The sequence below is a fragment of the Pseudophryne corroboree genome, chromosome 6, assembly GCF_028390025.1.
Source record: "Pseudophryne corroboree isolate aPseCor3 chromosome 6, aPseCor3.hap2, whole genome shotgun sequence".
NCBI classification, from domain to species: Eukaryota; Metazoa; Chordata; class Amphibia; order Anura; family Myobatrachidae; genus Pseudophryne; species Pseudophryne corroboree.
This window is the reverse complement of record NC_086449.1, coordinates 340499784-340519443: the sequence shown is the minus strand read 5'-3', so window position 1 is coordinate 340519443 and position 19660 is coordinate 340499784. Positions and strand designations below refer to the sequence as shown.

The window sequence follows — 19660 nt, the reverse complement described above, 5'->3', positions numbered from 1 at the left end:
CTGTTACTACAGCATTGCAGAGTAGCCCGGCTGCTGGAATGAGAGAGTGTGTACATGGAAAGGAAATCACACAGTTATCCAATGGAGATAAAGGAGAGGCTAGTACCAAAGTACTTGAAGGGTTGAACCCTCTGCTTTCCCCATATCTGCTATCAGCATCGAATATTGGGATGAGAGGGGTCCATTCCCTTCACCTTGGTATGAAACAAGACAAGTAGAGGTCTCAATTCTGCTTTTCCAAAATTGCTGCTCTGTTATTATAATAAGTCATGAAGAAAAAACAAAAAAACCCTTGTCGTGTTTGATTTGTGAGATTAGATGTGCGGAGTCCCCAATAGGGAGAGCGGGAGAGGGTTTGTGGTAGGACTGAATAACCTGATGATATAAAAAGTGATTTGTTACATAAATGAATTAAAGTGTGGGAGTGGAAGTGAGAATAATGCTTAAGGTTTGGGAACTGTGTGTAAAGAGAAGAAAGGGTAATATGTGGGTGTGTGTAAGGCCGAGATTTTAAGGAAGTTGAAGGATAATGGTGATACTAGCAGGGTGTGACACATAGGGAAAAGAGGGAGGGAGGTGAGGGAGAGGGATGCAAAGGAAGAGAGAAAGTGATTAAATGTTATGAGAAGGGAAAAGGTGGTGATATGTGTGTTATGCAGTGAGGAGGTGTGTTGAGAATTGGAAAATTATTTAAAGAAAAGCCGTGTAATTTATGTATTCATTCATGCCCTTGGGTGCTAGGCAATCCAATTTGAAAGTCCATTCGGATTCATGTCTCAAAAGCTCTTTCATGAGGTCGCCACCACGAATTCCCAAGCTGATTTTCTCTAGTCCAAAAGCTTTCAAATCATTCGGGTTACCCCCATGGTGGTGATGGAAGTGGCGTGCGACTGAGGTCAATTTTTTGTGTTTTGAGATATCAGTTGAGGCATTCCTCACAGATCCAACATGTTCTAAAATACGTTGTTTTAGGGCCCTTGTAGTGATGCCCACGTATTTCATGTTGCAACTGCAGTAAATGCAGTACACGACTCCAATGGCATTACAGTTGATAAATTGTTCGATGGTTAGTAGGTTGTTATAACGGTCCCGTATAGTGGACATTTTGGTCATATGGGAACATGCTTTACAATTTCCGCAAGGAAAAGAGCCTTTGAGAGTGGTGATTTTCTTTGGATTCTTGGTATAGTGGCTACTCGTTAGTCTGTCCTTGAGATTTCTGGAACGTCTCCAGCTCATGGATACCTTCTGTCCAATAGTCTTAGAAAGATCCTCATCCAAGTGTAGAATTGACCAATGTTTGTCAATAGATTCTTTAATCAATTTCCACTCCTTACAGAAAGTGCCCACAAATCTTAGAGTATTGTTTTGTGTGGATGAATTCGTACTTTCCTTGTTAGGGAAAATCAAGGTATCCCTCGGTATTTGATTGCAGTGCCATCTAGCTCTTTTGATAGAGCGATGGCTGTAGCCTCGTTCCAGTAGTCTTGAGGTAAGTTCATTGCTCTTCAATCTGAAGGTATTGGGATCTGAGCAGTTCCTTTTAAGGCGCAAAAACTCCCCTTTGGGGATATTGGTGATGGTAGGTGGAAAATGAGAACTGGTTTGATGGAGAAGGCTATTGGTGGCTGTGGTCTTTCGATACAGTTCGGTTTGTATGAGGCCATCCGGAGTTTTGTATATATTGAGATCCAGAAAGGATACTTGATTGGTGCTAATGTGGTATGTAAGCTTGAGATTGATATTGTTGCAGTTTAATGCTGCAATAAAGGATAGTAGTAATTTCTCATCACCTTCCCAGATCAGGATAATGTCGTCTATGTAACGCCACCAAGCTAAGATATGTTGAGTGAATTTGTCATTATCAGGGTGCATGACAATTTCTCTTTCCCACCAGCCTAAATAAAGGTTGGCGTAAGTAGGGGCACAAGCGGCACCCATAGCAGTGCCCCGGATCTGAAGGAAAAAGTGGTCATTGAAGGTGAAATAGTTGCGAGTGAGTACAAATTCCAGAAGTTCAATCAGAAAATTGTGAAAATCGCTGTTATCGGCCATACCGAGGAAGTACTGCACAGCTTGTATGCCCACCTGGTGATTGATGCTAGTGTATAAAGATTCAACATCGAGGGTAACCAAAAGGTGGTGGGTGTCCAGTTTGATGTCATGTAGTTTTTGAAGTACATCGGTGGTATCCCTTATGTATGAGGGAAGATTGAGCACATGTTGTCGCAGGTGTAGATCCAAAAAAACACTAGGTTTTTCGAGTAAGCCCCCTTGCCCAGATACAATAGGGCGCCCCGGAGGGACATTGATATTTTTATGTATTTTCGGCAATAGGTAGAGGGTGGGAGTTTTAGGTTTGTCAGTAGTAAGGTAGATCTTCTCTTCTTTGGTAAGAGTGCCCATAGAGTGAGCCCGGTCCAAAATCCTGTTAAGGGCAATCCTGAAGTTGTCCGTAGGGTCAAAAAGTATGCGTTTATAGCATTGTGAATCTCCTAGTTGTCTCATGGCCTCAGTAGTATACATTACTTTCGGCCAGAGTACTACATTTCCTCCTTTATCAGAAGGTTTGATTATTATGTCGGTCCAGGATTGTATATCCCGTAAGGTTTTGCGTTCTGTAGTATTAAGATTGTCTCCATAATTGGGGTTTTTCCTAGATTGTAGATATATTTTGTCTAGATCTCTGGAGACAAGTTCTTGAAAAATCTTTATTTCAGCTGAGAGGTGTTCGGGAGGAAAAAAGGTCGACTTATTCTTGCATTTAGGTCTGGACTGTTGAATTGTAGGATCTTGTTATAGATAACAAAGCATTTAAGATAAAAGTATGATTATTAAAGATACAAAAGAGCATTGATAAATAAGCCTAAAGGCAAAGCCAATTGTAGATAAATAGAAGGTTTGCGGGAAAGTTGGATAAGGAATAGGTAATTTTCAGAAGTTGCTCTAACACTTCTGCTGTTTGTGATCAGAGGTCACAATCTTACTGCACCTGATATTCCCAAGAGGTCACCCTACTAGGTACTGATCAGTAACACAGCCATAAGGTCTTGTGAGCATTTCAGGAGTATACCTTCCCATTCTGCTGTCAGACTTTCAGTAATTAACTGGAAAGTGGGAAATATGTTGGGTCTCAAACCCCGTGGGGTAATTTTATTTTTATTATAACTTTCCATCGTTTTTATGTCCCAAGATGATCGTAGTCTTTTTTGTAGACAGGATCTTAATTTGTACAAATCAGATTCCCATCCTTTGTTACCGGATGGTGCTTCTGAGATATTGTCAAATATATCGTCAAGATTTTCAGGTATGGTATGTCTACTCGTCAGTTCATTTCTCAAGCTAAATGTTGCCATTTTAGGATAAGTGTTGGCAGCTAGTTCCTAGTGTCCTGAATTATGAATCACGTATAAAGTTAGTGTATGTTAAATAAAAAATGTGCTTAATGAACATTCAGAAGTATCAAAAAGAAAAAATCTATTAGCAGAATAGCATTAATTATTAGAAAACAGTATTGGTATATAAACCGTGCTGGAGCCTGAAACTGAAGATTTAATCAGCAGGGGTTACAGAGTTAACAGAAATTTGGTTTGGTTCCGCACAGGAAAAATGTGGTAATGATGAACATAGATTAATACACAGATTGTAGAAAACTGTTCAGGGAATGACCAACGATACTAAGTTTAAATTTAAAGATTCTTAATGAAGACATCTAAATAATTATTTGAGTTGGTGGTGCTCCCAGAGTCAGTAATGGTTAAGCAAAGAGAAGAAAAAAGAAAGACTCTGTGTTGGGGCACGCTTAGAAATTTGAAATAAGTTTATTAAAACTTAACATTTAATTAATAACGAATAAAAGTAATGAGGAGTTTGATACAAAAAAATTGTTCAAGAACACAAAGTAAACATATATATTGACAGAAATCAGGATAAGCCTGATACAAAATTATGGGCACCTGTGGTGAAAAATATACTGAAAAACATAAAAAATTACAAAAAATTAATATTATTAAGGTGCCTGAGTTAATCAAAATTCAAAATTGGAGTAGAGGTAAATGATATGTACATATAATCACCGCAGTGATAATTGTAGGTAAGCACCTAGTCTAAAACCTCATGAGAATAGATGAGAGGCACAAAGGTTCATAATTGAAATGTCAAATGACTGAGGGTAATCACCTGGTAGAGATTCTGTTTGCTAAAAGGCTAGATCCTTATAGATAACAAAGCATTTAAGATAAAAGTATGATTATTAAAGATACAAAAGAGCATTGATAAATAAGCCTAAAGGCAAAGCCAATTGTAGATAAATAGAAGGTTTGCGGGAAAGTTGGATAAGGAATAGGTAATTTTCAGAAGTTGCTCTAACACTTCTGCTGTTTGTGATCAGAGGTCACAATCTTACTGCACCTGATATTCCCAAGAGGTCACCCTACTAGGTACTGATCAGGCTTATCAGCGCTTAGCTTCCAAGGTCGGATGAGATTGGGCGTTGCTGCTGAAATATGGCAGTAATAAACACTAGGACACAAATGAGAGAGTGTAATGAGTAGTGAGCAACAAGGTACTTCTGCTGTCCAGTTTCTAGCGCAGATTCTCTGTTGCTGTGAGCATTGCAGAGAGTGGTCTCGCATCTGGATGAGAGGGTACTAAAAATAGAAGTGAGATATGCTCAGAATAGGGAGGAAACCCTGCCTTCTGCTGTCCACTGTCTTATATAGATATATAGCGGACAGTGGATGAGAGAGGTGGGTTAGGCTTACCTATTGAAAAAAAGGGTGGTGGGAAAATTAGAAGAAGGAGAAGAAATGGTAATGTGGTGAGATCACAAATTAACAAAAAATTAAGTAAATTATGAAATAAAACAATCATGAAATCAACGATTAATTGGAAAAAGGAAAGTAAACACAGGCTGCATGGTAAAGGCTTACCAAAATGGGTATAGGACCCTGTTTATGCAGAAAGGATTCTGCAAAAAAATATTACATTTAAAAGGAAATACCAGAAAATGGTTTAGAACAATAATTAAGGATCAAAAATAGCAAACATGGAAAAAAACAATATTGATTATATATCAGTATCAGTTAAATAACTGGAGTCCAAATGGGCACATACAATACCAGGGAGTCCCAAAAGTGATCTGAGCTAGAAAGAGTTCAGCATCACTGAGCACAGACGGACCGTTTCACCAGGGTGGCTTGTTCACTGTGTCAGGGCATAAGGAAAAAGCTGCTGTATTTAAGGCAGAGGAGGGAGGGAACTGGGAGGGCTTAACATCACTAGGGATTCCGATTGGTGGAAGTCCATAGTGACATCACCTTTATTTAGGCTGGTGGGAAAGAGAAATTGTCATGCACCCTGATAATGACAAATTCACTCAACATATCTTAGCTTGGTGGCGTTACATAGACGACATTATCCTGATCTGGGAAGGTGATGAGAAATTACTACTATCCTTTATTGCAGCATTAAACTGCAACAATATCAATCTCAAGCTTACATACCACATTAGCACCAATCAAGTATCCTTTCTGGATCTCAATATATACAAAACTCCGGATGGCCTCATACAAACCGAACTGTATCGAAAGACCACAGCCACCAATAGCCTTCTCCATCAAACCAGTTCTCATTTTCCACCTACCATCACCAATATCCCCAAAGGGGAGTTTTTGCGCCTTAAAAGGAACTGCTCAGATCCCAATACCTTCAGATTGAAGAGCAATGAACTCACCTCAAGACTACTGGAACGAGGCTACAGCCATCGCTCTATCAAAAGAGCTAGATGGCACTGCAATCAAATACCGAGGGATACCTTGATTTTCCCTAACAAGGAAAGTACGAATTCATCCACACAAAACAATACTCTAAGATTTGTGGGCACTTTCTGTAAGGAGTGGAAATTGATTAAAGAATCTATTGACAAACATTGGTCAATTCTACACTTGGATGAGGATCTTTCTAAGACTATTGGACAGAAGGTATCCATGAGCTGGAGACGTTCCAGAAATCTCAAGGACAGACTAACGAGTAGCCACTATACCAAGAATCCAAAGAAAATCACCACTCTCAAAGGCTCTTTTCCTTGCGGAAATTGTAAAGCATGTTCCCATATGACCAAAATGTCCACTATACGGGACCGTTATAACAACCTACTAACCATCGAACAATTTATCAACTGTAATGCCATTGGAGTCGTGTACTGCATTTACTGCAGTTGCAACATGAAATACGTGGGCATCACTACAAGGGCCCTAAAACAACGTATTTTAGAACATGTTGGATCTGTGAGGAATGCCTCAACTGATATCTCAAAACACAAAAAATTGACCTCAGTCGCATGCCACTTCCATCACCACCATGGGGGTAACCCGAATGATTTGAAAGCTTTTGGAATAGAGAAAATCAGCTTGGGAATTCGTGGTGGCGACCTCATGAAAGAGCTTTTGAGACATGAATCCGAATGGACTTTCAAATTGGATTGCCTAGCACCCAAGGGCATGAATGAATACATAAATTACACGGCTTTTCTTTAAATAATTTTCCAATTCTCAACACACCTCCTCACTGCATAACACACATATCACCACCTTTTCCCTTCTCATAACATTTAATCACTTTCTCTCTTCCTTTGCATCCCTCTCCCTCACCTCCCTCCCTCTTTTCCCTATGTGTCACACCCTGCTAGTATCACCATTATCCTTCAACTTCCTTAAAATCTCGGCCTTACACACACCCACATATTACCCTTTCTTCTCTTTACACACAGTTCCCAAACCTTAAGCATTATTCTCACTTCCACTCCCACACTTTAATTCATTTATGTAACAAATCACTTTTTATATCATCAGGTTATTCAGTCCTACCACAAACCCTCTCCCGCTCTCCCTATTGGGGACTCCGCACATCTAATCTCACAAATCAAACACGACAAGGGTTTTTTTGTTTTTTCTTCATGACTTATTATAATAACAGAGCAGCAATTTTGGAAAAGCAGAATTGAGACCTCTACTTGTCTTGTTTCATACCAAGGTGAAGGGAATGGACCCCTCTCATCCCAATATTCGATGCTGATAGCAGATATGGGGAAAGCAGAGGGTTCAACCCTTCAAGTACTTTGGTACTAGCCTCTCCTTTATCTCCATTGGATAACTGTGTGATTTCCTTTCCATGTACACACTCTCTCATTCCAGCAGCCGGGCTACTCTGCAATGCTGTAGTAACAAAGGGTTCTGAGCAGCAACATTGGAAAAGCAGAAGTAGGTACCTCTATTTCTCCTATTTCAATACCGCGGTGAAGGAGGCAGACCCCTCTCATCCTGACATTCGATGCTATATGCAGATGTTTGAGACAGCAGAAGGTCTGCACCTTCCTATACCTCGGTATCTTTCCATTTCCAATCAAGGAAATTCATCTATGAAGTGGTCTCTATTGATGCACTTTTTCAATTAAAGGGTATTCTTTATGGAGAAAGATACAGGTCATTTATTTCCAGCTGTGATTTGAGGACAATTATTATTATTTTTTATGCTGTACATATAATATTGATATAGGATATTCAAAATTGTGCATTAACTCCCATAGGGGGTTATTATCATCTCTTGAGAGTAAGTGACTGCATATTCAATTTTTGTGGTTTGAAGCATATACAAACTCCACACTGGGATGACACTTTCACTTCTGGATACATTTGAACAAGTTTTGTGATTTGAAGCACATACAAACTCCACACTGGGATGACAATCAGTCCTTTTTGATGTGTTGCAAAGCATGTATAAACTTCACACGGTTATAAAATTCAAGCATGATCAATGTGTTGTATCATCTTCCTGCTTTCATATAAGGGATATTGATTGGTATGAAATTTGTTTTGAAATCAATGATTTATGATATTTTTCAATCCCATATCTTTAATTGATTATATTATGCATAGGAATTTTTAAACTTATTGAATCTTTTGACTCTGTGAATGATGTTGTGAGGCACGTGGTAATTCTACACAAACAACAAAGTGCGTATCATCCTGTTGGAGCTGGGTCCCTCATAATGGAGACCTAAGTCCTATGCATAGGCTATTGGGATCGTAAACATACAGATTTCTCTTTACTTACCTGCATCCATGATATGATGTATATATATGAACTGCATATGGAAGCTTTTGGAGTTTTTGTCATCTGATGGTTAGAAGTCGCACCCAGGGAAGCCCACTCTCCTTGCTATTATGGAAATGGGTTATATACCATAGGGGAGTTTACAAATCGACTGTGGTACTCGATAAGTGTGTCATCCGCAACCAATACTCTAACTAACCACTTTGTCTCTCTCCCCTCTCCCGGTTTTTAGGAGATCCAATATTTCCATTTATTTATTTATTTATCATTATTATTATTATTATTATTATTATTATTATTTTTATATTTTTTCAGTGTTTCCCATGTGACCCAAGCCATGAAGATCCACCACACTAATGCATACTATGGCAATAAGATGAGCTACTAACAGTGCACGAATGCATTGCAACACTTCCAGCCGTGATAAAACCTTTTTTCCGTATATCCGGCCATCTAACAACGGTTACCTAGCAACTCCAGCCTCATAGCATAAACGGATGACTTTACTTCCGGCCTGACGTCCAGTTGAAACGCAAACTCCGGAACGCACGCGACCACATGACTTCCGGCCAAGAACGACACTTCCGGTCTGACGCGATCGCGGGATCCCGATATACAGAACATCTCAATGAACTATTCATACGGCAGCCACCTCCTCATGACTTTATATTTACACTTTCAGGTGTAAGAACATTCGCCAGCCTTCTGCTGTTTTTGATGTCTTTGATGTTTCCCTTTTTTTCATCAGCACAATTCCCTATTTAAAATGAGGGTGATGTCACTATGGACTTCCACCAATCGGAATCCCTAGTGATGTTAAGCCCTCCCAGTTCCCTCCCTCCTCTGCCTTAAATACAGCAGCTTTTTCCTTATGCCCTGACACAGTGAACAAGCCACCCTGGTGAAACGGTCCGTCTGTGCTCAGTGATGCTGAACTCTTTCTAGCTCAGATCACTTTTGGGACTCCCTGGTATTGTATGTGCCCATTTGGACTCCAGTTATTTAACTGATACTGATATATAATCAATATTGTTTTTTTTTTTTTTTCCCATGTTTGCTATTTTTGATCCTTAATTATTGTTCTAAACCATTTTCTGGTATTTCCTTTTAAATGTAATATTTTTTTGCAGAATCCTTTCTGCATAAACAGGGTCCTATACCCATTTTGGTAAGCCTTTACCATGCAGCCTGTGTTTACTTTCCTTTTTCCAATTAATCGTTGATTTCATGATTGTTTTATTTCATAATTTACTTAATTTTTTGTTAATTTGTGATCTCACCACATTACCATTTCTTCTCCTTCTTCTAATTTTCCCACCACCCTTTTTTTCAATAGGTAAGCCTAACCCACCTCTCTCATCCACTGTCCGCTATATATCTATATAAGACAGTGGACAGCAGAAGGCAGGGTTTCCTCCCTATTCTGAGCATATCTCACTTCTATTTTTAGTACCCTCTCATCCAGATGCGAGACCACTCTCTGCAATGCTCACAGCAACAGAGAATCTGCGCTAGAAACTGGACAGCAGAAGTACCTTGTTGCTCACTACTCATTACACTCTCTCATTTGTGTCCTAGTGTTTATTACTGCCATATTTCAGCAGCAACGCCCAATCTCATCCGACCTTGGAAGCTAAGCGCTGATAAGCCTGATCAGTACCTAGTAGGGTGACCTCTTGGGAATATCAGGTGCAGTAAGATTGTGACCTCTGATCACAAACAGCAGAAGTGTTAGAGCAACTTCTGAAACTTACCTATTCCTTATCCAACTTTCCCGCAAACCTTCTATTTATCTACAATTGGCTTTGCCTTTAGGCTTATTTATCAATGCTCTTTTGTATCTTTAATAATCATACTTTTATCTTAAATGCTTTGTTATCTATAAGGATCTAGCCTTTTAGCAAACAGAATCTCTACCAGGTGATTACCCTCAGTCATTTGACATTTCAATTATGAACCTTTGTGCCTCTCATCTATTCTCATGAGGTTTTAGACTAGGTGCTTACCTACAATTATCACTGCGGTGATTATATGTACATATCATTTACCTCTACTCCAATTTTGAATTTTGATTAACTCAGGCACCTTAATAATATTAATTTTTTGTAATTTTTTATGTTTTTCAGTATATTTTTCACCACAGGTGCCCATAATTTTGTATCAGGCTTATCCTGATTTCTGTCAATATATATGTTTACTTTGTGTTCTTGAACAATTTTTTTGTATCAAACTCCTCATTACTTTTATTCGTTATTAATTAAATGTTAAGTTTTAATAAACTTATTTCAAATTTCTAAGCGTGCCCCAGCACAGAGTCTTTCTTTTTTCTTCTCTTTGCTTAACCATTACTGACTCTGGGAGCACCACCAACTCAAATAATTATTTAGATGTCTTCATTAAGAATCTTTAAATTTAAACTTAGTATCGTTGGTCATTCCCTGAACAGTTTTCTACAATCTGTGTATTAATCTATGTTCATCATTACCACATTTTTCCTGTGCGGAACCAAACCAAATTTCTGTTAACAGTGTAGGAATTTGAGCATGACCAATTTCATGGGTTTAGATTTATTGATTATAGATTGTCACGGAGATGTAAAATACAGATTATGCAACAGTCTATTTTGATGTACAGTATGTAGGTTTTGCTATATCAATATATAATGACCTTGTAGAGACCCTCAACAGTTGTAGCTCTAAAGGATCCACATCTGAAGGGTGTCATACACCTTAGCAGACAGGCTTATTTTATAATAGGTGCAAGGCTTCACTGATATATATACAACTCAGTATGTGGCAGACCCCACACTCTTCTAATTGCTGGAGTATACATTCATAAAAATACAGAAAATGTTAAGGTATATCATCCCTAATAAAAGTAGGGCAATAAAGGAGCTGACTAGCATGCAGTATGAAAACCATAAACATAAGTCCAAATCTCAACTAAGGATGGAATCCAATTAGCTCTGATAATTTTTTGGTTGCTAAAAACAGGACTTTATTGTGATTTTTTTTCTTTCGGCAATACAATTAGAGCCTGTGTTTAGTGCCCAAAATATTACTTGTTTTTGTCCAAAAACACATAGGGCGGTATCCTGTTAGAGGAGATAAACATTTTTTGTACTTTTTTTCTGATGTTTCACCAATGTTTTTTTTACATGCTATCCAAGTAGGATCGACCGTAAAAAAACAGATTTCCTTTTGAAAACACACAGGTTCAGTGAACACACAGGTTCTTAATGCAGACCTCATGTCATACTTGGGAGACTATCACCGGTCTTTGTCAGCCAGTATATTACTGAATGGACAATTCTAGGAATCACTCCGAATGGCAATAGAATAACAGCTGGTCATTTCAGCAGTGACTGGGTAGAATGTTCTTCAAATGAAAAGACATGACACCGCATGCACTTAACTGCTCCTAATGGAATTTGCCTAAAGGCCTTGCTTCATATGGAACCCCAACCATAAAAATTTAATTTACTATATCTGAACCATTGTACAGTATAAGAGGTTTTGATACAATTTGATTCCATGACCAGGGCTGCCAAAAGAAATCCTAGGCCCTGGTACAACAACTTCCTGCCCCTGCCCTCCCTGGGGGTGTGACCACAGCATGCAGGGGGCATGGCCACACCTCTTTGGGGGCGTGTATAGCACATGAGAAGCACCTGTTCACAGGAGCATGGCATGCCCAGATACTTTGCAGGTGGCATGGCCTAATCACAGGGGGCATGGTCATGCACCCCTAGAAAAAAAATACAGAAATTTTTTATTTTAAGCACTTTCCTGGCCACACTGCAGCCCAGCACACAGCAGCATGTGCTGGGCTGAGAAGTAAAGCTGCAGCTGCTGCTTTCAGGTAAGGGCAGGAGGACCTGGGCCAACACTGGGCCCCTCCATCAGACCTGGGCTCAGGTAATTTGTACCCTCTCCCTCCCTCTCTCGGCGCCAGTGTCCATGATGCTTCAACAAAATTCTACCACGCCATTATGACTACAATCATTCAAAATATCAGAATTTTTTTTTATTGTATAACTATATATAAATATATATCTAATAAGACTAACAGTACAACTATATTTTATGAGTTAAATACTCATAGTTCCTGATGAATCTATCTAAACAGCGCATTTATGGATGTATGATATACTTATAAATCACTGTTGCCGATTGATACAATCTGTGGGTGTCTCACAGAATGTAACTCCTATTAAGGAACTGAGGACGTAAGGGTCACCATGGAGACGGAACGCAAGCCGTCCCGTCCCAACGTCTTCCGTTCACGTGACACAGTCACATGACGCAGTCAGTCTCCCTGACTTCCCGGTCTGACTAACAACCCGCGGAGCCGGATGACGGGGCTTTCAGCTCCAGCGTCGGCGCGACTGAGAGCAGCGCGTTTGGAGCTGCTATGGGCAACCGAAGATGCCTTGCTGGGGAGGCCTGTCCTGACGGACACCAATTAGAATAAGTGTGGAAAGTTTATGTCCCACCTCCACTCCCATTCACTTCTCTATAGGCTCCGTTAGCTGTCAATCAGAACCACATTTAATTCACATAGACACTAGCCACAACAGGGCATTATGGGAAAGCCAATTAATCAAACTATATGTGGCTTAACTTTAGGTTTATGGTAATTTTCACTAGCTGTAAAATATTTATATACTAACATTGTTATTGGGGATTTATAAAGATCCCTTTTTTACTTCATAATACTAGTTATTCACAGTCATTTAAACACTAATTAGTATCACTGAAGGAAGTGAGGTCATCAAAGTTCCTCCTATATAAACATGCACTTAGCCTCCATGCTTCATTGCATGATCACTGGCTCACTGCTGATCACTATTTGGAAGGTAAGGAAAACTTGTCTTTATGACATTCTACACCAGGCTCTATTTAGCTTAAGTTGATGCTGGATTTCTTTTTACACAAATATGTATTCATACTTTGCTAAATTGCTGATATATATTTTTAAGCCTTCATGCTGGGGGGCGTGGCCACGACGGCTGAGGAGTAGGCAGCAGGTCTCGGGAGCTCCCCGGCTACCAAACTCCTGACATCAATCCTGACTCCCTCTGGTGCTTTTGCCCGGCCGAAACACCCACCCTGTGCTGCTGGGCATCGACGGGCGTCCCTCTCCGTGGTCTCCGGGTCCCGTAGAAGCGGCAATCACCGCCGTCCGGCCCTGCGGCCTACAACTCCTCCGGATCCCCGGCCTCGATTTTGGTGGCCTCGGCCGCGGGACACCCGGAGCTCGAGCGGCGGGCTGCTGCTGATGCCAAACGCCGCGGGAAGACTGTGGGGGGGAGAGAGCCTCTCCTCTGCCTCTCGGGCTGTGACCTGGGACCCTGAAGATAGGTCGATAAGCAGGTACTCCTGGGGAAGGGGAAGAGACACTGCGGCCATTTTAGGAGTGGATTATAAAGGCTGCTGCCCATGCCTGCACATCTGAAGGGCTGCCTGATAGGATTCTCCTGTGACTTGCAAACTGTTTTTTGATCTCTGAGACCTTACTGTAAGTTGCTCTCACCCATTATCAGCCTCTCAATATCTATATTACCTATATTAACTCAACATACTGTTGGAGGCACAGTCAGATGTTCCCGCTGCGCAGCTCTCCCATTCTACCACATAGAGGCTGCATATAGATTGGATCTGGCTACGCTGCTGTACTGCACTAATATCCTACAGTGTACTACACACCAATATCCTACCCCTACCTCCTGGAGCTGCTGCAGGATATTCCCTCTTCAATATTCCTGTCCGTATTGTTGCTTCTACACAAGTCTGTATTTTCTACCCATTGATATTTTGACATAAAGACCGGGCACGGTTGCTTCCCGCCACTGATTGTATACGTCCTTGCTGCTACCGCCTTCTAACTACACTCCTATTCTGAAAACCCTGCCCTGGGGTAGGTGTGACTGCTCCTGTACAATATGGTTAAGGGCGGCCAGAGTGCGGCCGTGGCCAAACTAGAAAGATATGCCAGGCAACCCAATCCCAGGGTGTCATCGGCTCCTTCTCAGGGAGCCTCTCCGACCCACTCGAACTCCCCCTCTGTGTCTGCGGCCGGTTCCCCGGAGGTGGCAGAGGCGCCGTCTATTCAACAGGTGCTGGAGGCTATAGCTGGCAGTGAACAGCGTCTCTCCGATAAGATGGAAAAGGTGCAGTGCGACCTCTCCTTACTCCGACAAGATGTTCAGCGTATCCGTGAGAGAGTGGGTGAGGCGGAGACACGGGTCTCCAACCTGGAAGATATGTGTGGCCCCCTGAAGCAATCCGTATCCACGGTGACCCAGCAGGTTTCCTCCCTTCAGACCAAGCTCTTAGATATGGAGGGACGGCTGCGCAGGAACAATGTAAGATTTGTAGGCCTGCCTGAAAGAGAAGAGGGCTCGCAGCCGGAGGACTTCCTCGAATCTTGGCTTAAGGAGATGTATGGCGCTGAGTCCTTTACGGCCCAATTCACGGTGGAGCGTGCACATAGGATACCATCTCGGCCGCTACCTCCTGGTGCCCCTCCTCGCACCTTCATCGCCAAATTTCTACATTATAAGGACCGGGACTCAGTTCTCCGCCTAGGTCGTACGAAGGGCCCGCTGGTCCGTAATGGAGTCTAGGTGTCGGCCTTCCCGGATTTTGCCGCAGACGTCCAGAAGGACAGAACCCAGTTTATGCCCATAAAACGGTGTCTGCGAGACCTTAACATCTCATATTCCATGCTGATCCCTTCAAGGCTCCGAGTTGTGGCGGATGGGGAGACCAAGTTTTTTAATTCCCCCAGGGAAGCGGCACAATGGCTGGACAGATTTGCACCGGGTGCTCGGCAGCTAGCTCCGGACTGATCTCCTGAGATGCAGAAGCTGGGGCCTGATTTACCGGAGGGAACGATCATAGATCGGGGAGCCCCCCTCCTTTGCATTGGTGGCTCAAGACTTTTACGTCCAAGTGGTGTTGATTAGAGAAGGGTTAGAGGTTTAGTTGGGAATCTAGGCCTTCTTAGCACTTGGAAATTTGGGTTGCCGGTTTGGGATTAAAGTATGCCGGTGTTCGGGGGGGTGTACGGGGAGGGGAGGGATAATTGGGAAGCTGCCGGTTGCGGCTCCCTTTGTTGCTGGTTTTGGTTTTCTTTCTTTAGTTTGTTATTTTTCTTACCTAAGTTTTTTCTGAAGCAAGGATGTTTAATGAGTCAGACGCCGTGGCTTATAACGCAGGGCTTACATACGTCATGTGATGCTGGTATTAATAATGTTGATTCTCAGTTATATTTTAGGGAAATGTCTATCCGGGAGACACATAGAGTCTGTATGGGGTCATGATTAACCTGAAATTTTTGGCATGGAATGTCCGAGGTCTGAATAACAAAATCAAACGCTCTTTGGTTCTAAATATGATTAAAAAATATGACCCGGATATTGCATGCCTCAGTGAGACCCACTTGGAGGGAAATAGGTTATTGTCTTTACGACGGGCCTGGGTGGGATGGGATTACCATGCCTCTCATTCTTCCTTTTCTAGGGGTGTCTCGGTTCTGATTAAAAAATCAGTGCAATTTGAATTGTTATCGATCAAAACTGACCCGCATGGAAGATTTGTATTTATGGAATGTAAACTGAGTTCCCAGCCCTATTATATTTTAGCGGTGTATGTCCCCCCTCCTTTTTCATATGCTGTGCTGCAGCAGGCTGCCTCTTTTGTTGCTCCATCTCCTACCACCCCTGTGATATGCCTGGGCGATTTTAATAATATCCTAGATTTATCCTTGGACCGATGGCACTCCCCGAATGTTGCGCTGGCGGGTGGTGGCCCTACCAAGTTTGCTGATTTCTTGGATAATTTGCAGTGGGTGGATCCGTGGAGACTCCGTCACCCTGCGGCCCGTCAGTTCTCCTGTTTTTCCAGTACTCATGGCTCCTTCTCCAGGATTGACCTGATGCTGGTGTCCCCTGCCCTTGTCCCTGGGATCATTGACATCCACTATGAGGCTCGAGGGGTCTCTGATCACTCCCCTCTGTTGATGACCATTGCTGTGGGGGGTCAGAGGGGGCACTCTTATTGGAAGCTGCACCCCTCTTGGCTGACCCAACTGGGTGACTGCAGTGACCTGGAGACTCAGTGGGGGGGGGTACTTTAACGATAATGTAGGGTCAGCCCCGGGTACGATAGTTTGGGATTCATTTAAGGCGTTTTTGAGAGGTTCCTATATTAGACGCATAGCGGCTCATAAAATGTCCTTAAGGGAGAGAGAACAGGCCCTTGAAAGCGACGCCAGGGAACTAGAGTCCCAATATTTGCTGGATGGTGCCCCAGCGATGAAGGTACGCTGGCTAGTGGCTCAGTCGGCTTGGATGGCCCACCTGTCCGATAAAAACTCACGCTCCCTCCTTTTTAAAGCTACTAATATTTATATGCAGGCTGATAGGACGTGGGGACTCCTGGCTCGTCTGATACACTATGATCGTCCTGGGTCTACGATCACCCAGATGTCTAATGGGGATGGCTCCTTTGTTGACACCACGCCAGACATTGCGCAATTATTCAGATCCTATTACTCTGAGATATATAGCTCACAATTGACGTGCTCTACTCTAGATCTCTCATATTACCTGGGGGGTATTGCGCTGCCCGCACTTTCCTCTGCGGCCTGTGAGCAGCTGGAGGCGCCCTTGACGCTCGAGGAGGTGACTGCGGCCATTAGCATGTCCCCTAGTGGCAAGGCTCCGGGGTCTGACGGGATTCCCTCCTAGGTCTACAAGAATCATATTGATTTTTTTGGGCCCAGACTCCATGCCCTATACTTAGATATATTTGCCAATAACTAGCTTCCCCTCTCTATGTCAGAGGCAATTATAATAGTGATTCCAAAGCCCGGTAAGGACCCTAGGTCTCCAGACTCCTATAGGCCGATCTCCCTGATTCCCAACGACGCTAAGGTCCTGGCAAAGATATTGGCAGTACGGCTTAACACAGTAATCACCTCCCTCGTTCACTCGGACCAGACTGGCTTCATGCCAGGGAAGTCCACATCTATTAACCTACGTAGACTATATACCATTTTGCAACTCCCACATGACTCCCCTTCTGACTCGGCTGTGGTCTCGCTGGACGCGGCCAAGGCCTTTGACAGCATTGAATGGGCTTATTTATGGGAGGTGATGGCACGTATGGGCTTCGGGCCCAACTTTATCAGATGGACTAAATTACTGTACCAACATCCGAGTGCCAGGATCTTGGTGAATGGCTATGTATCCCCATCCTTTCAATTATCCCGTGGTACTGGACAGGGCTGCCCCCTATCCCCCACGCTGTTCGCCTTGGCCATCGAGCCCTTGGCATGTTTGGTAAGATCGCACCCAGATATTACAGGAATCTGTACGGGCTCACGTGAGGATAGAATAGCTCTCTACGCCGACGACATGTTGTTGTTTTTGCAGGACTACACCAAGTCAATGCCCATTCTGCTGCGTGTGATAGAGAGCTTTGGAGCTCATTCGGGTCTTAGAATTAACTGGTCTAAATCATACATTATGCCAGTCATAGGCTCCCCTCCTACTGTTCCCAAAATCTCCCTGCCATTATGTTGGACAACACAATTTAAATACCTTGGAATCCAAATAACTAATGACCCTTCTGATTATATCCCTCTGAATCTGGACCCAACCATGCAGTGGGTCATCAGCAAATCCAAAACTTGGTGTAGGCTTCCACTGACGGTCTCTGGTAGGGTCAATCTCATTAAAATGATCATACTGCCCAAACTTTTATATATTATTCTCCAGTCCCCGGTATATATCTTCCCAATATTCTTTAGGAAATTGAATAGCGTTTTATCCTCACTGATATGGACCAACAAAGGACCTAGAATACAGTTAAATACCCTTACCAGGCAGCGTTCAGACGGCGGCCTGGCTCTGCCTAATTTTCAGATATATTACTACGCTGCTCAGCTGACTCATATCAGTGTATGGGCGCAGGATTCTAGCGCTGATTCTTTACATTGTGAGTTTATTCGCTGCTACTTCCCCCACCTATCTCCTATGCAGGTGCTGCTAAGTGGGAACATGGCTCGGTTTCTCCCCCCTATTATTTTCCGGCCTTAAAGATATGGCGGGCCCTGAGTTCTCTTGGGGTACGACGACCTGGACCCAGATACCCCCCTTTGGTACTCTGACTGGCTCCCTGAACTACATGCACTTGAGGGACGGGAGGTATGGGCCCCTAGATCGGTGGTTTCTATATCCCAACTCTACCTAGTGTATTCAAATCCTTTCAGCAGCTGAAAGATGAGTTTGATTTACCCAACTCCTACTTTTTCAGATACCTTCAACTTCGTCATGCCCTCCAGTCCCAATTTGCTGAGTCCCCCCCACGAATCCTCCCATTTCCCATCAAGACCTTTGTGGCTACATTGGGTTGGGCTAAGATGGTCTCCCTTGCGTATGGATATCTCCTAACTAAACTCCATGCGGACCCTCTGACACGTCTCCGTGGAAAGTGGGAGGAGGATATAGGTCCAATAACTGAGGAGGACTGGACCCTTGCTCTGGAATATCCTGCTACAGTTACCAAGTCTCTCAGATATCAGCAAATTAAATTTTTCATTCTACATAGAATTTATATAACTCCAACTAGGCTGGCTACTTTTGGGACTGGTGGGACTGGCCTCTGCCCTAAGTGTGGGGTGGATGTGGGTACATTCTGGCACCTAGTGTGGGACTGCCCGAGGTTGCGGATGTTCTGGTCGGGGGTTAGGTCAATCCTGGAGAATACGGGAGTGACTGGCGGACTGCTTACCCCGCAATTTTGTATTTTGGGGATGGAGGGCTCTACTTCTATGCCTGTTTCGGTGGGTCTTTATGCTCGCAATGTATGTGCCTTGGCTAAGGTTTGCATTGCGAGGCTCTGGATGGCCCCTGGTGGCCCTTTAATATCTGCGCTCAAGTCCCTGGTTAACGATACAATATTCAAAGAAAGATATATATATATGAAGCAAAACGCTTCAGCCAAATTTGAAAGAGTCTGGTCTCCATGGCTGAACTCCCCCCATTCCCAACTGGTCCCTTAATCACAGTGTGAACTGAAGTGATACCACATAAATGACTTACAGCTTAAGGATATTCGTTTAAGATGGTTGGCAGTGGAGCCCTGCGTGCTCGCCTAAGCATATACATGACTATTGTGCTCCTGAATCAGATGATCGCTCCTTCATACGCTTCTATCTAGGTGCTTACTATTCTTTGTTTTAGTTCTGTTTGTTCTGTTTATTTGTTTCTTTTCTTGGTTAGCTTAAGGGCAAAAATTAATAAAAAATGAATGGAGATGTACATAATGGTTGCGGATCTTGCGGATCATAAAAGACCGAAAAATCGAAATGTATGCTCACTCCCTCATAGACATAGCAGTTAATCCACTGATGTTAAATTGTACCATAAATGAAGTTCTGATATGACTGATGTATGTGATATGCTATTGGTCTGCAATGTCTGTACCTTACTCTTCATTTTACTGAATAAAAACACTTTATTAAAAAAAAAAAGCCT

At 42.7% G+C, this 19660-nt stretch overlaps 2 pseudogenes; one reads left to right on the top strand and one right to left on the bottom strand.

Moving 5' to 3' along the window:
* Positions 1 to 4398: 4398 nt before the first annotated feature.
* LOC134937101 (5S ribosomal RNA) lies at positions 4399 to 4517 on the bottom strand (annotated as a pseudogene).
* Positions 4518 to 9694: 5177 nt separating this feature from the next.
* On the top strand, positions 9695 to 9813 carry LOC134937089 (5S ribosomal RNA; annotated as a pseudogene).
* The last annotated feature ends 9847 nt before the right edge of the window (positions 9814 to 19660 follow it).